This window comes from Macrosteles quadrilineatus, unplaced genomic scaffold, assembly GCF_028750875.1.
Source record: "Macrosteles quadrilineatus isolate MER2022 unplaced genomic scaffold, UCM_ALF_1.0 Scaffold_7__1_contigs__length_78375512, whole genome shotgun sequence".
NCBI classification, from domain to species: Eukaryota; Metazoa; Arthropoda; class Insecta; order Hemiptera; family Cicadellidae; genus Macrosteles; species Macrosteles quadrilineatus.
Window position 1 is genome coordinate 44,693,091 of NW_026542600.1, and position 23,082 is coordinate 44,716,172.

At 35.3% G+C, this 23,082-nt stretch overlaps 1 protein-coding gene across 1 annotated transcript in view; it reads right to left on the reverse strand.

Annotated features, from left to right (window-relative positions):
- LOC128997968 (condensin complex subunit 2-like) overlaps nt 1-3,717 on the reverse strand; it is a 63,974-nt gene extending 60,257 nt beyond the window's left edge. Inside the window, exon 1 of the mRNA XM_054423841.1 lies at nt 3,700-3,717. The gene's annotated coding sequence lies outside the window, so the exon portion shown is untranslated. The remainder of the gene's footprint in view (nt 1-3,699) is intronic.
- Nucleotides 3,718-23,082: the final 19,365 nt, after the last annotated feature.

The window sequence follows — 23,082 nt, forward strand, 5'->3', positions numbered from 1 at the left end:
GACGCGGTCTTGGTGTTGGTGATCCCAATGATGATGGAAGTGTCGTGGTAGGACTCCGGGTACAGGGGGCAAGGCCCCAACGAGTGGTATGGTGTTAGATATTTAATTAGTCTAAATTTCGTTAATTATTATTTCCAGATTCTGTAGTCAAAATTGCTTATTTTATTTCTAGCATCACGTTTCAATTTCAATATTTGCTCAAATGTTAGATCACGTTGTGTCCAGTTGACTGATTAATAATTGTTGCATACATTATGCTATTTCTGTAGATAAAATGGTTCATTAGTATTAATAATCATCAAAGCTGGCTCTTTGGGCCTATGGTTAGCGGTAAATTGTCTCCTCTGGTTACATAAAAGGGTCCAGTTGTCGTTTCCTACACGAACTTCTTGGTCGTTGTAGTCAATCGAATTACCACAATCACCAAAATGTGGCTAAAATACTCAGTGGGACTCTCCAGTGAGCGTTTTTTGCAACTTTTTTATATGGTCCATGATGAACACATCCAACCCCGTGGACAACTTTTGTCTTTAAATTAAGCTAGCCTAATTAGATATTTTTGTAAAGTCTAGGTTAGGCTATATATATTTTATTATGATAATTCTCTTGTCCATGAAGACATTGTCATTGTTTCCTGCGGTCGAGCAGTAAAATCCTGAATCTAATTCCCCCTGGTAACTGAAACATTACCTCTACGATTACCTCTGCGATCTTGGCAAAATTCTGATCATCTCCCACGGCCATGTTGACATGATCATCGCCTCCCTCGGTCTCGGAAACATCATCGCCGTCTTGCGCGATGGCGCTAAAAGAGGTAATTTTCCAATCGTGCGATCCTTGCAAAAGTGTCTGATATCGGTATCAGAATACACACTTATGACAATCGATTTTTGATACAGATACCAATGTCCAAGTATCGGTGGTATCGAGATTTGGTATCAAGAATCAACACATCCCTAATAAATATATAATATCAATAAATATCAGGGGAGGGGGCCTCCCTAGATTGTAATGGTCAGATTTTATTAGGGGTTCGTTTTCATTATCTTAAGGCCGCGAAGACTAGGCTTGTCATGTCAAGTGTCCTAGTTCGTGACTCGGCCGTCACCACCCCATAGCGCTGTCGTAGTGGTGGTGGGGAGGAGCCGAGACCCGGAGACAGCAGAAAGGTTTTTGGGCAGTCGATGGCGAGCGCATGTTCGCTGAACACCTCTCCCGAGAATATACGGCGGACCTGCTGCGAGCGTTAAGGCGTATAGATGCGATTCGCAACAAGCGAGATAAGAATGAAGCAATAATATTAAGGGAACTAAGTATCGACTGACGTACTGCATTATATCCTTATAGTACTAATCATATTTTCCCGTTTTACTTTGGCGAGTAAAGATTATTTTTTTTTACAATGATCTTAGGGGTAAGAGATTTGCTTATTGTATTTCTCAGGCCGGCACTGCAAGTGCAGTGCCGCAGTAGCCTACACCTTTTAGTTTATTTATCTAAAATGGTTTTATTTTATTTTATCTAAAAGTATTTTATTTAGTTATTTCGAAGCCAAGAAGTTCATTGGCATATTAGCACTGACTCATTTCATTTTGTTATTTTATTATTGCGTGTTACGACATTTTAGTTCACTACGAGAATATTATTTTTAGTTTTTATTTGAGAAGCGATTCCTTTTGTTAGGCCTAGAAGCAGGTCAAGTACTTTAGTTCATTCAGTAAGCAGCATATTTAGTGCCGTCTTATTTCTAGTCAGTGCGTCGTTGTGCTGACATACAACTATAGTGTACCTGTGCGTGTAAGACGACGAAGGTATATTTACAAGATCGAGAAGCAGTTAGCGAGCGACGGGGACTGTTAGCTAGAACCTTGGACTACTCTCGAGCTGTCCGAGCAAATCAGAGGTAAGTTTAGGATAGGACCCTACCCGAACTAAACACCTCACAAGATACGCCACTGCCTCTGCTATTAACTTTTCCACATCCATCAAATTCATGTACAAAAAGCAATAACTAAACAAATCAACCAACAAAATAGCCCCCATAACTTAAACAGACGCGAATGTGTCGTTTTAGGGCCGGACTACATGAGCGTATGAAACGCCGCCAAAAATATGCGCAAAATGTCTAGGACTAGGCGTATAGAACGCCGCCGACAGTCCTCCCCCAATGTGATTGCATTTGGACCGTTCCAATATGGAAACGATACTGTACAGGTCGGATGTGTAGGTAGCTGGTATGCTGTTAAGAAGAAACGTTGTGCAAAGATGTGTTCACACCAAACATTATCAAGTTGTTAAGTAACAGGGCAGTTTCAAGTAATGTTTTTCATAGAATGTACTCAGACATTTTTTTTTCAGCAAAACAAATACAAATATTGAGACACAAAAACAATCAGACGACTCCAATTACAACAAGTAGTTCAGAATTGGACTTTCCAAAGTGATGGGAGGGATGTATCACACAACGCGCAGGAAAAATGCTAGTTGCGCTACGTGTAGTCCGGCGAGCCGACGATCTGCCCGCGTATTTTACGCATCCGATCGTAATAAAAATTACATATTCTTGTTCAGGAGGAAATTCCGCACAATTTGAGTACCCACAACATGGGTTTTGAGCAAAAAAAGATTTTTCCTGTTTTTCCCATTTTCCGGGAAAACAGGACGTTTCCGCAAAAAATTAATATTATTTTTTGAATCAGCACTAAAAAACGAACATTTTGAGAAAAAAATATTTTTTTTTAAAGGGTTAACTGGAGGTCGATAGTTTTACCGTTTAGTTGACTCGAGTCAAGACCCAACTTGGGTCATTTCATTCAAAACTAACTTAAGAGTTTTAACAAACTCGAACGGTGATTGCCAAACCTACACAAACTCGGAACGTAACGAGTCAAACTCGCAAAACTTAAACGCTATTGGCTCACAGTGAGTCAAGGATCCGAAATCATACGGAGGAACCCGAGCCTATACAAACTTGAAACGTAACGAGTTGACTCGCGAAACTTGACTTAAACGCTAACTTAATGGCTGAATGCAAGTTGAGCTGACTCGCCAAACTATAACCCTATTGGCTGCATTGCGAGTCGACCCAAACTTGACGGATGAAAGCCAATGTTTCACGATGATACAGAGTGGAGTCTGACTCGAGTTGACATAAGTTTAGTCGTGAGTCAGTCAAGGATATACTTGACTCGTCACATCACTAAACCTAACCTTTTGGACCTCATTAACTTCAGAAATGTTAGCCAACACATAACTTGGCCTAACTTAAATATTCATAAGTAGGCCTGACTTAAGTTAGTTTTTTGACAAAATCTAGCCTATTTGGTCAACACTGGTCAGCGATGGATTCATTGTATAAAGGTATTGGTTGGTAATTTGCTTCAATTTGCTGTTGGACAGACCCAGGCATAAGTTACCTACCTAGGCTAGGCCTAGTTGAAACTAAGTACTTGTGCCTTAACATGGTTGAATCATTGGCGTTAGTCAATTAACAAAATTACTTAACTTAAGTTAATGGTAGCCAACTGAATAAAATTAGGCAATATTGTTGATAAGCTTGCCAATTTACAATAAGTAATAGGCCAACACACACAACATTATTAGTATTGCGTTATTACTAGGCCTACAGGAGGGACTATGATTTCAATCCAATTAACTCAAGTAGGCCTAGACCTTGTTAAAATAAGCCCAATATTTTACCTTTCTTTCCCAAGAAGAAGATTTATTTGTCGAAACAACGAAAAACCAGCAAAACTGAGACTGATATGTTGTAGTTCTTCGATGATCGGTGGTTCTAGTTCACTGAAGTACGGTAAGGTACATAAAACAACGCTACACTAGACAGCGGGATTGCTAGGAAAATGGCGCCAACGAGAGAGCGAGAACTAGCCACTAGCGAGCCGCCCAAGCGCCAAGCCCGGGAATGGCGGGAATGATATTAGGGATAGTGAAAAGTAGTTCCCGAGTTTTGGGGTCATTAAAAGTAGTTTAAACGTTTTTTCAGAGATCCTATCGAATTAAATGAAGCTATTTGGTAAAATGTTATATTTTACGAATGAAAATGAGAACTCAACTGCATAGGTTCTTCTTCAGAACTGCGAAAGACAAATGTAAAAATGATATTGCGTCATCAGTAAAATGCAATGGCATCAGCGGATCAACACTTTCCGGCCCAGGAGACTTGGACTGGCGAGTGCCGACTTCCGATGAATTTTGACTAAGGTTGCCTAAGCCTTTGCCTAGCCCCAGCCCCAGCTCAAACTTTGCACTATGGTTTTTGGGAAACGGTATGAAATTGAAATCACACGTAAATTTAAATCTAAGCCCTACGATGGAAACGCGACTTTGGGGTCTTATTTATTTCACATGGTTACACCATTTTTACAAATAATCATCATGCAAATAAATACATGATAGCCTAATTTACAATAACACTAATTTAATGCAATGAAATAATAAATACAAAATGGTACTTGAATAAAGTTATGTAAGCATGGTATACAAGGAAATGATAATGCAAAAAACTAACAGAAAAAATAACAGGCAACAAAAACAAGCATTAAATAACAGGCAATACATACGGTTACGGGCAGTAAACACATATAATATATACAACAATATATAAGATTTATAATTTGTGCTCTAAAAACACCTTGGAAAAACTGCCGCCGGTGATGACGTCATCCGCCCCGCCACATTGAGCAAATCAGTTGAAAATGGTGTCACGATTTAGTGCTCATTTTAGTGCGACGGATGTTTTTAGAGCACAAATTATAAATCTTATATATTGTTGTAGCACAAAATGAGCACTAAATTTCTATGTATAATCATATATACACAAATAAACACCAGTATTTCCATAATATGAGTATTTCATACTCATAACATGAGTATGAAATATTTCATAATTTTATGAACATTAACATTTCATGAGTATGTTATGAAATACTCATAACAAGAGTATGTAAATAATCTTTGAGTCGAATCTTTTAAAGTCATCTGAAATTATGATTGTTATTCGTTTTAAAATAAAGCCTGTAATATTCGCAATTGCTCGAATTACGCCAATCTCAAAACAAAGAACAACGTTTCTTTTGCGTTTAAACCAAGTAAATCATTCAAACCAAGTATGCTGGGCTGAGATTGTACAATGTGCTTCCACCATGCTATAAGTCACTAAGCAAAACCAAATTTAAAGATACAATAGCTAATTTACTTATTGACAAGGCTTTTTACTTAATTGAAAATTTTTACAGAACTAAAATTTAGAATTTTTTTTATTTTAAGTGTTTAATTTTAAGTTAAAAGTTTTAATGTTAAATATTTTATGTATGGATTTAATTTTGACAATGCACCTATTCTAAATGTTATGACATGTATGGAATGTTTTGTGCAAATAAAGTATGTCTATGTCATTGAATGTTGCAGTATAACAGTACAGTAAATCAATTAAATTGTATATACTGTAGTTAACCTTTTATACCAGCTAAATAAATGTATAAAGGTCATGCGTACTACAATTGCATACTAAATCAGTTTAAATGAGGTAGGCCTATAATATGAAAATAATACGATAATACTTCATTCACATAACATCCACTAGTAAGGTATTAAATGTTTATTTAATAATATAAATGGAGTAAGTGCATTTTTTAACACAAACACGCACACTGCGCCTCTGCGATGCTAAAGGCCTTTTCACACCGGCGTACTGTACGTACAGTACGTACTGTACGCGGTCCTTTCACACCGCACAGAAACTTCCAAAACGTACACTGGTTCGTTTGCAGTCAGACAAGTAACACTGGCTGAGCACGTGGTTTTGAAGTGTTCACTGCGCATGCGCGAGCCCATGTACGCTACGTACGTTTTAGAAAAATCGCTCTCCGAGCGATTCACACAAAACCATCGCGTACGTACTGTACGTACAGTACGTTCTGTACGCGCGGTGTGAACGAGCTCATATGATAACATGGGCAGGGATTTGTTTAAAAAAAAAAACGTACCAAACGTACAGTACGTCCAGTACGCCGGTGTGAAAAGGCCTTAAAAATTCGAGCAGTAGACACAGTAAACTTAATCCATGAACCGGCAACCGGCAAGTTGCATTGGACATGTACAATGGGAAACAATGCCTTTGCGCTTCCGTTGGTAACGCAGATTTTTAGGGCTCGCTATGGCCGCTAGGAGCAGCACACTACTTGGCTAAAAATCTCCCACGCTAAACTCCATATGATGGCTGCCTATCTCTTTATATTACTTCACTTCATATATGGTATAATACATGGTTATATTCTTTAGTGGCGGGCTGAACGTGAAGTTAGCCCCACCAACAACAGGTTTTTATAATTTTTGTGTGTGTTATTGTTGAGGCACTAAATTATGGATGTTTTCATAATTTTTGCTCATTGCTCATTATGGTGGGGCCAACTTCACGCGAGTATTCACCCTCCATGCCGGGTTTCCCCAAGGTTCAGCAATCAACCCTGTTCTGTAAATTCTCTACTGTCCCCAGTTCCAAACGGCCCCACCGACACTTCCTATGGTCTCGCTGAGTTAGCTCACGACACCTTATTCTGGACCTCTCATCGACGTCATGACACCCTGGCGACCCGGCTTATCGAACTCGTAAATTAAGGGGTCATTAAAGTGTCGAGGCGAGTGGAGAAGACTACCTGACATAAGCCTATTCTCCCCAACAGTACTATACCGGGTATTTTGCTGGGAGAAAGGGGTGGTCGAGTAAAGAGGGGCGGGAGAAGGAGAGAGAGGGTGAGGAGAGTGTCTGTGGCGAGAGGAGAACACGAGAGCGTGGCCGTGTGTTGTATGCACTACAAGTAGATGCAAAGTAATTTCTAAACAGAAAACAGAGCTTCCAAGAAAGTATCTATTGATTGGCGTTTGACAATCAATACTAATGCTATAATTATCGAACATTTTTTTCGAACATATGTGTAGCCTATGAGGCGTATATATACAAAAATATTCTTACCTACAGTTGGATATTTTAGCTAGAAGCAGTTAAGGTGTGGTGGAATATCTTTGAAGATGAACCTATTTAGCTGTAGTGCGATCATGTGTTCAAATTTTGAGGTTAAATCAAAACAAACAAACTGGCATGTTGGCAATCAATAATTAAGCATTTAGAGGCCCGGTTGTATTACGGTATTACTTACGAAAGAATTGCCATTAAAGATCAAATGAAATGATTTAGTATATTTCATTGTTTAATTTATAAGAAAAAAATCTGTTTTTAGGCTACTGCATTTTATAAACCAAACTCGAATCTTGCTTCCTTGGCCTATTGTATAATGTTATCCTGTTTGTATGAGGTGAACTTATTTGATTAGTGATTGCATTAATGAATTATCAGCAATACAATTAGCTGTTAATTATAATTTAAATGGGTCAAACCGTGAGTCTATAAAGGTTCATCTCGTCATCTCAAGAGTATTTAATTCTGATCTCTAACATGAAACCCAAAAGGCGAGTTTATATTTAGATGTTAAGATATTTCAAAACTAAACGTAAATCACCATTACTGTATGTCCCAACAGTTATTTTATGTGTATCCCAGTCGCAGCAACCATATTATTCTATTAATATAATGATCGAAATTAATTAACTTACGCAAAAAGATTCAATATTTTAATACTAACTAATATAATTAACTATTATCAAAGCAACCATCACCTATAATTTGGAGAAAATAATTAAGTATCAACTTATTCATTAGCTGATTTGGAGTTAGGAATCACTTCTCTATTTCACAGTAAATATTCTATATATTGCCAAGTAGTTATATAAAAGTAGGCTAGAGTAAGTTTAAAGTATATTTAACTATTGTCAATTCCAAGAATTATTATGTCAGTTTGTTTTTTTTTACTTAACCTCAAAATTTGACAGGTCTGAACACATGATCACACTACTGCCAAATAGGTTCATCTTCAAAGACATTCCACCTTAACTGCTTCCAGCTAAAAAATCCAAATGTACTTGTTATAGGACTTTATTAAAGAACATGGGCAGCATTAGTGTATTGGCAATCGAAACATCATTATATACCGTACTGATATTATAAAGCTGTAAGTGTGTGTTCGTTCTTTGTTTGGGACTCAATCAAGAAATGACTCGAATTGGGTTGAAATTTCGCATGATCATAGCTCATTTTACCCATTAATAAATAGACTGATTATTATTCCAATAGTTATTTGTGTAACTAGTGGGCGAAGTGGCGCATTGCTGCATACGAGAGAAATGTGTACGCATGTTCCGTGGGCGAGTGTTGAAAGTTTATCGAGTGCGGCAGAGGTAGTTTGAACTCGTGTTACACATATTTTCCCAACAAATCATATAAATCATACATCTCAAACATTTTAAATTTAAAACAATAACGTAGGCCTAGTAACTAGTCCTAGGGTCTTTCAAAAATTTGTTTAGGTTAAGTTAAATCCAAACATCGAACGAAATGGGAAACGCTATGGTTCCACAGACTGCGGAACTTCCGCCATGCGGTGCGTAATTTTCCGCAGCGTAAATCTGGAGGGGTGGACTAACTGCGGAAATAACGTTGCGGAAATTCAATTTTGTCCAAACTAGCAACGAGTAGGGAACACAAATATTTACCATAAATACTATAAAATAATAGGCTATTAGGTAATATTCAGACTTTATATTTAATTGTGGTTACTTTTATTGTCAACTGATGTTAGACATAGTTCTTAAAAATCACCTTATTGATTTTTATGAGGATGGTGATGGTAAACATTAATAAAATAACAATTTGAACTTAAATTGCAGTTTTATTGATACACGAATAAAAAATACAATCCCTAAAAAGAATAAGGTTATTTAAATAATGTTAGGAAACTAAATTATCACAATAATTAATAGGATCGGTCACAATAATTAATTGATGGCTCTTCTCCGCTGGCGGAATCCGCACTGCCAATGCTCTCAGACCAGTATGATTTGTCCGCCATGCGGAACCGAAAATTCGGGATGCGGAAACGCACGTCAGTGGAACCGCATGGGAATTCCATTAAACCAGTGTCGTTGTAATTCTGCAGCGGAAAAAAACCGCACCGCACAGCGGAGATTCCGCATCCTGTGGAACCATAGCTTAATAGATAAGGCTTTTGTCCAGGTCCCAAAACGCAGCTGCCGTGAGTGGTTTCCTAGACTGCGTACAATACACACGGTTGGTGCGTAAGATAAGTTCACGGGAGAGATTACTAGTGGCTACTATGAGGTTATACGATGATTTAGATAATGAAATGTATACTTTGGTCAGTTTCGAAGAAGCGTAAGCAGTGATAAGTACGTGATTAGGAAATGTAGTGGCCCTCGCGGAAGTTTAAACCGTAATATTAAAGCAAACATTTCAATTTAAAATGTAAAAAATTAATTATAATTTAACCTCTCCAACTTTGCTTTAACTGTTATTATATTTAGGTCTACCTATTCGGAATTTACCGAATTGACGAAATAGTATACTATTTACGAGTATAACTGCAATAAGCATTTCATACTTATACGCCAACCCCGTAAGAAGGACGGGTACTCTGCTAGTAATTAATATACTGTAGGATTATTACTAGGATATTCAGGGGTTCTTAAAATAATTATGGAGGTTCTTATATTTGGGAGTTGGTGTTGTGCTGGCTTGAAAAGAATATTTGTCAACATTAGGTTTATTTACAAATTACAAATATGTGAGGAAAAATTAAGTGTAGGGAACATTTAATAAAGGGAATTAAATATTAAAATTACATATAATGTGGGGAATTAACACTACCTAACGAATGATATTAAATGTAATACTATAAATATTTTAATTGTATGAACAACGTACTTACATAATATGATATTTCAACAGACAAATTCAATCTCATAATAAAATAACCTACTCCCGCCGCAGTAAACCTGCATGCAGATAAGCTAATTTCCACTTACCTAGCAAGATTTACAAAAAAATATTCCCTTAAAACTGTCTAATGAAAGTGATTTAATGATTACGTAAGTTTGCTGCTAAAGTGATAGTAAAGATATGTGTTTGCTGGTTAAAATGTCGATAGCTTGGTATGAAATTAACAAATTTCCCCGATTGTATTAGGTACAATATCCGTCAATAAACAAGCAAACTACTACAGTTGATTAAAAAAATAAAAATAACAAAGAGTAATATTTACTTTACCATTTTTATTGAATTTTATCTCCCCGGCAGGCGTACAACCAACGCTTTGTGGTACTAAATGATTTTTTTATAAGCCCTACAAAATGGTTTAGAAAGAAATAGAAAAACTGTATGTTTTAGGGTCAAAAATGGGAAATCCCTATTTTATTATTTAACGAAAGTTTAAATAATAACCAGTAATAATAATAAGTTTAATAATAACGTTTAAACCACATTTCATCAACATCAGATTATATTTGCTTGAGTTTATCGTGCTGACGGACATATATCTAAAAATGTGGACGGGTGGTGTTTTTGGCTGTTATGGCCCTTCAAAACGAAAAAGTAAATCGGTCCTGGGAGTCTTTCAAAGAGATCTCCGGTAATAGCTAATATCCTAAACCTTTGAATAAGAAATTCGCTTAACAACCTGATCAATTTGTACTGAAACAATAGAAACAAATCAATAGGCATCATTAAACTATTTATCCAAACCCGCGTGATCTTCCAGAGACCGCTCATATATAACTAATTTTTGTTTCAAGGCAAAGCACAAGAAAATTCACAACCGAATGTTGTATATGCAACACTAGTTACTAGGCCTACGTTATTGTTTCAAATTTAATCACCATTATTTAAATGCGGCCAAAATTAAAGATACTTTTATTATGAACTCAACAAGGTATATAAAACTTTTTATTGTTCTTATGAATTTGATTGACTAAATATATAATAAATTATATAAAACAAAATTCACAATAACAAATATACAATAATAATTAAGTGATGATAAAATTCAAAAAAAAAAAAAAAAAAAACACAGCTAAGTTATTGGTTTTTATTGTAAAATAAAACAGTGCACTAAGGGAGCAGAAAATATAAAGGCTAGAAACAACTATGTATTAGTAACTATTTGGCAATCTCCTGAGCCGTCCATATATTACTCATGCTAAAGTTTAAGACGGAAATAGCTAGCTCATTACCTGAATCGTCTTTATGCTATTACTCTAGTGATTCAAAGAATTGGCTGCAATACATTTGTTTAACTTAATATCTCAACAATAAGAATTCAATTCTAGGAAGGTCACTATCCCATCAGTTGCCCTCAGTAACGAAAGTGTTTCCTCCCCAAAGCCATTGCCCTTTGCACCCCTCCCCCCCCCCCCGGGCACCAAAGTCATCCTCCTCTCTTACCCACGGGTCAGGTACTTTTTGGGGAGAGAGGTATTCTTGGGGGAAAGCTAGTTGGTGTGCGAACTGAAGCCTAATGAAGCGTAAAAGGGTTCGACCCCGGATTAGGGCCAGAGCTCGCCAGGCTTCCGTTTCCCACCCTGGCTAGTCTGACTACAAACACCCTCCCGAAATATCTAAATAGTCAGTACCTCTACATACATTTTAGTTTCAATAACTGTACCATTTAAATAAGTTTAGTTCAAATTAGCCTATCCAAAAATCATCATCCTAAATTATCGGGCATTTATGCAAAATAGGCATTCATACGGTTATAAATACCTGGTTATTTTATGTCATGCATTCTTATTGAATTATAATAATGCACACAGAAAAATATATTACAATAAAGACATCCATTATCTGATTTCATACAAACGTGGCTTGTTGTGTTTATAAATCAATCAACTTTGATATATAATTATGGGCGAGCATTGAGATAATGAAATACGCGAAAAATAATCGTTTTGGACGTTTTGGTTCAGCCTTGTTTCACGATCATCCTATTGTATGGAAGTGCCTATGTCGGTAGCAGTGGCTTAGTTTCCAGGCTGTTGTAAATACTTCAATACTTTTCAATAAAATGGCGACCATACAAAGTAGGTATATTCAGTTTTTACCAACGTCTCAATAAAAATTCCCTACGAATCCCTGTCATTAGGCTCCGCTTCGGATTTGGTCTCGACCAGCATAGCAATAAGCCCGGCTTTCACGTCATTAGGCTCTGACTCGTGAACCCGTTTTTTTGTCGGCGCTTATGTAGTCCGGGACCAGCGTCTGGTCGCGGACTAAGTCCCGAGATCGTGAACCACCCCTAAATTATTTAGACGTTGGTAAAACAGCCTGGAAACTCAATATGTCAAGCCACTGCTGCTGACATACGCACTTTCATTCTTCCGTACAATAGGATGATCGTGAAAAAAGGCTGAACCAAAAACGCCCAAAACTGTTATTTTTCGCGTATTTTATTGTCTCGAAGCTCGCCTATAATAATATATCAAAGTTTTAGATTTATAAACACAACAAGCCACATTTGTACGAAATCAGATAATGGAAGTCTTTAGCGAAATATATTTTTTTGTGTACATTATTGTAATTCAATTAAGATGCATGGCATAAAATAACCGGGTATTTATAACCGGATGAATACCTATTTTGCATAAATGTCCGATCATTTAGGATGGAGATTTTTGGATAGGCTAATTTTAACTAAACTTATTTAAATTGTACAATTATTGAAACTAAAATGTATTTAGAGGTACTGACTATTTAGATATAAAAATCGTATGTGTGTGCTGGTCTTTAAGCGTGGTTGTAATCTAAGAATATTCTTTCCGTTATTCTTACACTCTTTAATAATCTAGCTGTAAAATGTTGAAATAATATCCTGAGGTTCGCTCGTAATATTATTTATGTAAACAGCTATGGTTTTTTAATTACATTTTGTGTTGTTGGGATTTTTAAAATCAGTTTCATAGGTATTACAATAAGTTAATTTTTAAGAAAACATTGTTTTTTTTTCTTTCAGCATAGTTTCGAACTAAAAATTTGATTTGTTCTGCTTTCATTACCAAGCAAATAGCTACCATCCAAGCTTTACTAACATCCAATAAATCACCAGTTTCTCGATGAAAAGTGCCATCAGCCAAAAATATTAGTGCAACTAAAATTTTTTTCAATTTAGAATACTGTAATGGATTTTGTTGTCGGGAAATCCGTGCCTTGGAGTGAACGCCTCAAATGACTCATTGACGGCATCTTTGGAACATTTAAATAAGAATAATAATAATAATAATAAGATAAGAATAATAATAATAATAAATCGTTGACATCTGCATACAATTTACTAAATTTTACTTGTAAATTTTGTAACATTAATGGTTTTTGTAAAATTTGGCATAAAACGTTTACAATCTATTTCAATTTTAGAACGGTTTCAGAGTTTTTATTCACATTTTGCACAAAGATAGCGGCCAATAAGATTAACATTTTTGCAGATTCTCAACCCTATAGCTTAAACCGTTAAAAGAGTTTTTAATGTTTTTGTAAAAACAAATGCAGACAGACAGATGCTAATCGGACCAAGATAGGACATACGCTTTAGGCCTACAGTAATAATATTTATATCAACTTTTTTACTTATTTTTATCCAAGAAATCACTACGTAAATTATGTCCCCGCCTTTTTTGAGCACTCTGTATATTATGTCTGAAAAGAAGATCCAAATATGTTGTCTGTTCACATGGACATAAGATTGAATAGAATAATACACTAAATATGTATTCAAAGTTATCAGTATCCTTCATCCAGGGTGCTACAGTAGCTACTTTAAAACTGCATTGTCAGTCCACTATGCATGAAAAAGCAACAAAACTCAATATATAAAATAATATTTGGCAAATATTTCTGACTTTGTTAATACAAACTTTGACTAGTCTGGTAAAAATTAAGTTATTCAACAATTTATAAAAAATGTACTGTAATTGTAAGGTTTGAATGTCCCATCGTAAATTGCATAATTGTGTTGTAAATTGTGCTGTTAAGGAACGTCTGTCTTCCTATGAGTGCAATGATCAGGCTAGGCGAAACGTTTGTGTCATTACAAAAAATTACAAATGTAAAATTGACATCTAGTACATTTTGGTAGTAGATTATTTTACATAATATTCCAGCTTATCCCTACCTATTGGTTTTATTTCATAATTCAGAGTAAACCATATACTGTGACAAAGATTATTTTTCCTATTACTTAAAAAGAGAGGTGTACAGTTATAAAGTTAGGAACAGAATAGTTTTGTTGTTTGTTTAGTTATAAACAAAGAGTGTCAGAATGTTCTTTTGATAGTACTGCCTTTCTATATATGATTTCATTTTTTCCATTTATTTCATTTTTGGACACAAATAAATGTTTACTGTAGTTGCATTTGTGTTCAGTCCATTTAAAAAGTTCTGTAAATATTGTTTTACATTTAAAATTTAAATTTTGATACCTCCAGAATTCCATAATGTCTTAAAATTTGATGTGGTTGGATCCTGGTTGGAATAATAATACAGCCTGCAGTCCAATTTACTACCACTACACCAGAAGTTTCCAAACTGGAAACTGTACAGTTGATTGGCTTATAAATAGACACTTGGTCTATTGAGTGTGAATATTGAATTGCCGCCTGAGCATAATTTGATCCAGCCTACATGAGTTACATACATACAACCTGCATATAGCATTTCTATAGCTTTCAATGTCAGCTACCATTCTGAATAAAAACATGTTTAAACTGGGTAAACTATGCAGCAAGTGTGAAAACCTGTAAGTGAAACTTAAGGTGGAAAGCAATTGTAGCTCTGCCCCACTCAAGTTAAATGCAGTTAATATTTCAGACAAACAGTAAAATAGCTCTCAACTAGCTGTCATCAAGTAAACTCTTTCACTGTTCAGTTTATGACCTTGATTTAATTAAATTTCAACCACAATTTAAGCTTCAATCCATTCCAGATTGTGTGTAAAAGTATCTAAATTAAGCTTGTTATAGACTATTTGGGCTTAAATGTAGGCTTTCCTTACATATGTATTTTTGTAGATGAGCTGCATCGCTTTTGATTTTAGGCAGTTTTTGTTGAACTGATGTTTTTTTTTCAGGTTGAATCCAAGTGCGCAAAAAACGTTAAATCATAGGCCTTTTAATTAAGAGCAAAAATATTTACTGTAGCCTAAAACTCAAGTTATTGCACTAAGTGTTGTAAAACAATAATAACTAATGAATATGATGTTTTTGTATTTATTCCCTACATTTAGGCATAGGCCTATTTAAAATCATAGTTTTTATTTTTTTTTTATGATGCTGTTAAATTAAACACCCTAGAAATGTGACATGGTCTGCTTAAGAACTAACTAGACCTATAAATCAAAATTTTTGCAAAATTAATTCTGTAGGCTATAACATTATTATCATGAAACAAAACACAAAATTTAAATTTTTTTAAAACAAAATCATAATATTTATTATAATTTAAACTATGCTAATTAATATTTTATTTATATATAATTCCCAGCCTTGATTAAGCTCATATATAAAAATCTTCATATCTCAAACAATGATGTGAATCTCAATATTGTCCGTAATAGACAATATGGGTTCAGAAAAAAACAGATCCACATTTATTTGGCTTTCATTGAATTTGTTAATGATTGTATCGATGCATAAGGCCGATGAGACAGTGGTGGGTTGCTTTGCCGACTTGTCAAAAGCCTTCAACTGTGTCGACCATATAATTCTTTTGAAAAAATTGGCTTCAACAGATATTTCCGGAGTTGTTTTCAAATGGATTGAGTTGTACATGACAAACCTATACCAAATTACAGAAATTAGAGAAAAATCAAATCACAAAATTAAAAATGTCAGGTCGACTACTCAAAAATTCACGAGGAGAGTTCCGAAAGGATCCGTCTTAGGACCTCTCCTATTCCTGGTTTATATTAATGACATCACCAACGCGATTCCAGAGTCTGATGCCTACCTTTTTTGCCGATGATAAAACATTGGTCATGAGGGGGAAGGATGTTGAAACTCTGCAAGGCGAAGCAAATGAAAAAATCTCAGATCTTTCCAAATTCTTTGAAGCAAACAAACTCAGTCTAAATTCCCAGAAAACAAACTATTTGTGTTTTCAAAAAGCACAAAAGCAACATTCCAAAAATAATATAACTCCGAACCTAGCCTATTTATAGGAGAGAACCAAATTTAACAATCGAAAACGGCTGCCTTCTTAGGGGTGAGGCTGGATGATGGACTCGGATGGGGCGAGCACATTTATGGATCATAGAGATCGCTTGCTCAAGGACTATTCATTCTACGTAGGATGAGGTCATACGGCAGCGATACTCTGTCCAGTCTCGTCTATCACGGGCTGTTCGAGCAGTACATCTCATATTCCATCATTTTGTGGGGATCATCCACCAAGAAGAATTTGGTAAAAGTCTTCGTCTGGCAAAAAAAGCAATAAGAGCCATCCTGGGCATGCCACCAGATGCCAGCTGCAGAGATGCATTCATCCAGCTTGGACTCTTGACTGTCCCTTGCATCTTCATTTATGAAGCTGTCACAGGTCGGCCTCTCTTGTAGTCTTCGTAGCGGTTGGGAGCAGGAAGAACGAATATTAAAACAAGCAAATAGGGATCAGCTAATTTATTAATGAAACTAATAAAACTTTACATAATTGCATCGATTAAAGTAACACGTTACAAATCAAATCAAACCGCGACCAAATACTACGAATTACATAATATTGAATTTAAAACGTACACAGACTTGGAAGTAAAGAGTAAGAGTAAAAGAAAGGGGCGCGAGACCGCGCGCGGCGGACTATACCGTCGTCCGTTACATCTCGGCGCGATCTGCGGCTTCAACGTCGCCCGAGCGGAAGCCTCAGCGTGGTCACATGACCATTGTTAACCAATCAGCGCACGCTGAGCGCTCAACCCATGATTCAATTGCCCGTCTGGTGCTGCAGCCAAACGATCATAACGGTCATTAATGAAACTAATTGAAGCGAGGAACCGAGTCTAGAAGTGTAGCATTGCTTATCGCGACACACGTGCATGCAAAGTCAGCACATTCCAGGGTACATCCGGCCAAGCCACGACGTCTGGTTAGGATTATTGTAGGGTTACAAAGTAATGAAATGAATTGGAGTATGAGTTTTAAGGTTCACTTGGAGACTTATGTGAAGTTAAATAAAATTCAATATTGCTAAATACGGTTGACACATCAACCTAGCAAATATTCGGTGATAGCCAACGGGCCAGGTTTAGGGAGTAAGGCCAATCAGCTTAAGCTCAAAGTTAACAAATTACAACAAAATGAGGCAAATATGCCAGGCCGTCACAAAGCAGTAATTTACATAAAATCACAACACATTCAACCTCACTTCATAGATCACAAATACAACACTTGAAACAAAGAAACATGCTCAACAACACAGACTAAACCCCCTAAAAAAACAAAACCCCCAATATTCCGGTTTAAAACTTTTCCAAGCACTGCCAAACCACTCCAAAAATTTCAAAATTCAAAACAGAAATAAAATCTTTCTTGATAAAAAATGGTTTTTATGATATGGAAGATTTTCTAAATTTCAAAAAACAGAGCCCTTTGGCCTAGAATGTGATTTTTATATGAGTTATTTTTTATTATTATCGCTAACCTCTTGACCTGTACAATTCCTGCCTCTGGACTACGGACGGAAACTACAAGTAGGGGCCTATACAAGTAAGTATAAGTATCATACGATTTTTTATTTTTGTATTTAAAACCTTGCAATTTTGTGTTAACATGCAATATAACTTACTGTAGCTATAATAATCTCAGGAAAAATCTGGATAATTCCACATATCAAGACAAAATACCGGTAGTTATTATGAAAGTTGACATTTTGTCTCTTAATTACCCCAACCTACTTAATATGAAGCTTAACTTACTTTGACTTAAATTGAAATCCAACTGGCGTAAGAAAAACGTCATTTTACGATTCAAAAGGCGCATACAACATAACAACAATAAGACTTGTTTTATTGTGTTTGAACTTTTGATCGTTGAGTACTAGACACAAGGTTATACCATAGGGTACCTGTTAGTAGGCCTACTGTGTAAAATAGCATTTAGGTATTTACACCATGACATAGTCTATAGGCTACCATACTAATTTAGCACAAGTTCTATTGCAAGTTTTCTTGCCAATGTAAAATACTACTAGATACTACTTTGGGCCATCAAATAGCATTTCAAGAGCAGCTGACAACAGTTTAGCTTAGAGAGGTGAGAGAAGTAAAAGCAAGGCCTAACTAATTTAAGTTACTTCCCCAAAAAATTATTATGTAACCCAAATATTTGACTTAAATTTAGGAGAGGATTGTATTTAGACACGTGATCACTGGTCTCAAATCATTCCCACAAGAACAGGTCGTTTCAGTACCACCCACTTCCTGCCGATCTAGTCCGGTTAAACCAATGTGCTGATAAAAACTGTCCGGTTAAAGAGATGTAATTTCCACTGAGTGTAGTCCGGTTAATCCGATGTCCCATTAAAAGGCGTCCGGATAAGAGGGAGTCTACTGTATGTAACATAGTGTCTTGTATGCAAGACCCAATCTGTATGAATATAGGGTTGTCCCATACCTAATACATAGGCCTAACTTTGGGTGTTACCCGAACACAAATTTACGATTTTCAAACTGCTGGGAGTCTATAATAATAGGCTGAATAGTCAATAAGCTGCACACAGAAAGCACTTAGTAAATTGAAAATGAGTGTTTTAGACTGTACAGCACAAAACATGTGTTTTAAATTTCAGCCCTCTTTTCTCATGGGGGCAAAGAATACAGTTAAGTTTTTGTTTTGGATCCACACGTCTCTCATAACGTATGACAACAAAACTACAACTTTGTTAAAATAAGTAACTTTTTGGTGGGAGATACTTCTTTATAATAACTAGGCCTAATTAACTATATCAGCAATAACCTCATATCACTAGAGGACCAGTGGGAACATGGGACATGAGCCTTTTCATTTTCATACACATCAAACTTGGACTAGAGGAAATCGAGCGGTGCAACTTGTGTGAAGCTGCAGCCTCCTTAATGCCCTTTAATTAAGTTAAGTGACAAACAAAGAACATGGCCTTACAACAAAAACACCTATTTATGAATCTATTCTTTTGAAAACAAACCAAACAACCTGTTGACAATATCTGTAGTCAATATCTATAATATCATGTAAGGTTAGTGTTGTTAGAAAAATGATAGCTTAGGCCTAGTTCATAAAAACGTTCCATTCCAAATTACTTGCCTTATAACTAATAAACATCCAGAAATTTTAATGTTCACTAACCTATCCTGCTTTGAACTTGTACGATAAGACAAGTCTCAACTCAAACGACTTAATAAATTTCAGGAATAAACAGACTAAATCTAAGAACACAGACCAGTGAGCAGAGCGAAGCAGCTAAACAGAAACAGAACACAACAACAACAACACAAAATACACGAGCGTCTAGGGACAGCTCCGGCTGCGTGATGTGACGTCATCCGTGACGTCAGAGTTTTCAGTCAGTTCACTCCTATAGCCTCAGGCATAAACGAATGAAACGATTTAATGAAGCGAGACTTGGGTCTTGGGTGTAGTGTATGTTGTTTCAGTCTAGTTGTTCTCGTTCTCAATCTCCTCATTTTCCTCAAGTCTCAAGTAAAGCTACAAGCCTTTACCTTTACCACCTTACCACTAAGTTACTGTGTAGAGGTTAAGTTTTTAAGGATGGTGAGGCTTTATGTGTTAATGTTGTGTTCGTTCCTCAGTTATTACGCCTATTAGGAAATTAGTAAAATGGGTGACACAGTCGTTTGCCATTTGTGCCAGCGGAAGTTTACATTAATTAAAAATTTGAGGACCCATTGCAGAAAGAAACATCCTAACAGTCCTCTACCCACATCAAAGAAACCTGAAGGTATTTCAATCACAAATTGTATATCTTGTCCTTTGTGTCTATGTGAGTCGAGATTTTTGAAACATGAAGAGTTACTCTTGCATATAACCAGTATACACGCAATTGATGTTGAGAGGCAGTCGTATGACTTTCAAGATTATGAAACTTTTCTTTTATGGAAAGAACAGGTTGAAGAACAAACAACATCCCGCTATGTAAAAACAAGAGGCATTAGAAAATGCAAGGACTCGGAAACTATCATTTTTAGCTGTTGCCGATCAGGCCATTTTAAGTCTCGGGGCAAAGGTCTTCGCCATTTGAAGACCCAAGGGACAAGAAAAATAAATTAATTAAATAACTTAGGCTACTGTTTTCCTTGTAAATAATATATGAATAAGTTAAATATATTTTTTCTTGTACATATAGGTCTAAATAAATATTGTTTAGGCATGAAATATATTCATTATTTATCCCTATTACCTGTTCAGAACATTTTGGGGGTTATGGAGTACAGTGTAGGCTATGATAGGCCTAGTTATAGACAATGGACAATTTATTCATCGTTCAGTACCTACTTAGGCTACACAATTGCAATGGATTTCTTCAAACAGAATATATAAAATAAAGGCTAATTTTTAAAATCTATATAATTTTATATGAATTTAATATTTTAAAAATCATTTATATCGTACATTGGATTGATTTTGCACCACTTTGACAGTTTGTTAGAGATTACATTTAAAGGTTAATACAAATTAAAAGGAGAATACATTATATTGGAGGTTTTTCTTGACTGGTTAGCCTGAAAATGTTTATAATTTTCAGCTATACATTTCTATTCCATACTTTGAGTACAATTTCATGTAAGTATGATAGCCTGAGTCTAATTTTGGCAAGATTATTGTAAAAGATGTTATTATATCTTCCTGGTTATCGGTGATATTTTCCATTTTCTCTTAAGTTTAAGTCACGGCCGTAACCGATATTTGACTACAATTTAGGTAGAATCTAACTCTAAAAAGGTCTTTTGTTGGCGTTGAAGTTGAAGGCCCTAGATTTCTTCATTCTTCGAACCGATCGTATGATACCATTCCATGACGTCATATCCTGCTCTGCTCAATGCTCAGTCTCAGTATAAAATTTCGCCCCCATGCGTTTATGGCTTAGGTTATAGGAGTGAACTGACTGAAAGCTCTGAGGTCACGGATGACGTCATAACTTACAGCCGGAGCTGTCCCTAGACGGGAGAGCACAAGTTCACATGTACAGAAACCTTATACTGACGTCATAAATATCGAATGTATATATCGATTGTACCGGGTGGTTACGGGTTTTTCTTCGGAATGTAAGTATCGGTTGCACCGAATAAGTAAAGAGGTTTTTTTTTTGGTAACACTTTATTTGACGAATTGAATACTCTCGGTAGTTTATCCATTATAAATCAAATAGTAGAAATACAATAATATTCGTTACAGGCTGGGAATAAAATAATTACTGATACTTTGGATTGAACATCCAAAATGTTTGCAATTGTTTTCGTATTTACCTGACTTATAAAATAAAAAACTTGAGTTCACAGGACGTTGAATACTAAGAATTTATTTCATAGCATCCACAATAATACAATAACTGTAATTAAAGTAGACGAATTACAGGAATTATTATCGATTCTAGAAGAGAGTGAAATAATAATTGTAACTTTGACATGTTAACGTTATGTTGATGTTTGGGAATGATTTACTAACAGATATTGCCCATCAGTGTAAGGTGACAATTTAAGAAGCCCAGGAGGACTGTTTTAGATATATTATTTTATGGAATTTACAGTCACGTAAAATAGGTCAATGGTCAATGGTTTAGGTTTACAGAAAAAAGTAGAGCTTTTTTCTCATTTTCCCCTTTGGTACATCTTAATAAAACACCATAAGTTTTACCCAATTATATTATTCTGGCTCCATTTAATTCACAATAACGTTATACTTACTAAGCCTTATCTTGTTATTTATAAATGAAAGTACTGGGACATAATATAAATAAAGAAACATTAAGTAGTAGTAATCCGATTAATTTGTAGGATAGTTTATTACTTTTTGATCGTACCACATTCTATATTATTCAACTCAAGCCTACGCACAGGCCACTAGTGCCCATATATAGTCTCGTTTCCCATCAAATTTATTTTTACGTTAAGGAACCATTTTAATTTTATTTTATTAATTATGTTACATGAATTCAATGTAATAAATCAAATTTTTCTCATTTTAGTTATATACCATAAGTCCTTTCACATGTAACATTACTCAATTACTTTTATTTATATATATATATATATTATGCTTCATATATAATTGCTTTCTTGCATTATTTGTTATTTTTGTATTTTGGTGGAAATAAACCTTGATTAGATTAGAGTGCATAAATTGATCAGTTCAATTTAAAAATGTTTTTAAAGTTTGAGTTTTGAAAATTGGAAAAAACAATTGAAATTTGAATGAATTTTATATAATAGGGTCTAAATATTTAAATTTATCAGGATAAAAATGTTCAATTGTAGATAACTGAACAAAAGCATAACAATACACTGTTACCTAAACTAACCCAATTAATGCTTTTTTATACATTAACTTACAAATATTATAAAATACTAAACGTAATTTAGATTTAACTAATTAGATACTTAAAATTATTAAATCTTTTTACGATCTGGGGAAACGTCGATTATAAAATATCAACCAATGCAAGTTTAAGAATCTTAAAAAAAGAAATCTTGAATTAAAATATCGAGTGTATTAATTTATATTTGATTTACTATTACTAGTTGCAATTAGTTATACAAAGGGTTGCATCACCAAATTATTCAGAGTCTGATATTTTCCTCTTTATTATTTGTGATATTTTCTGAAAAGAACGAGTCTATTAACATGGTCACCGGGCACAGCAAAGTGAATAAGTGACGATGTAAAGCCGTGTCCCTTCGGCCTTCGATAATCGATTGCATAAACCATCACGATTCCGATAGCTGAAAAGTAGTCGATAGTCATGTGACGTCATTATAAGGTTTCTGTACATGTGAAGAAGTGGCCTCCCCCTAGACGCTCGTCACAAAATACAACTTCCACCGCCAACAAATATGTATTGCTTTTTTTTCCAATGAAGCTGAATGTATATACATATTTTTGCCATGCAACTTAAGAGTAGCATAA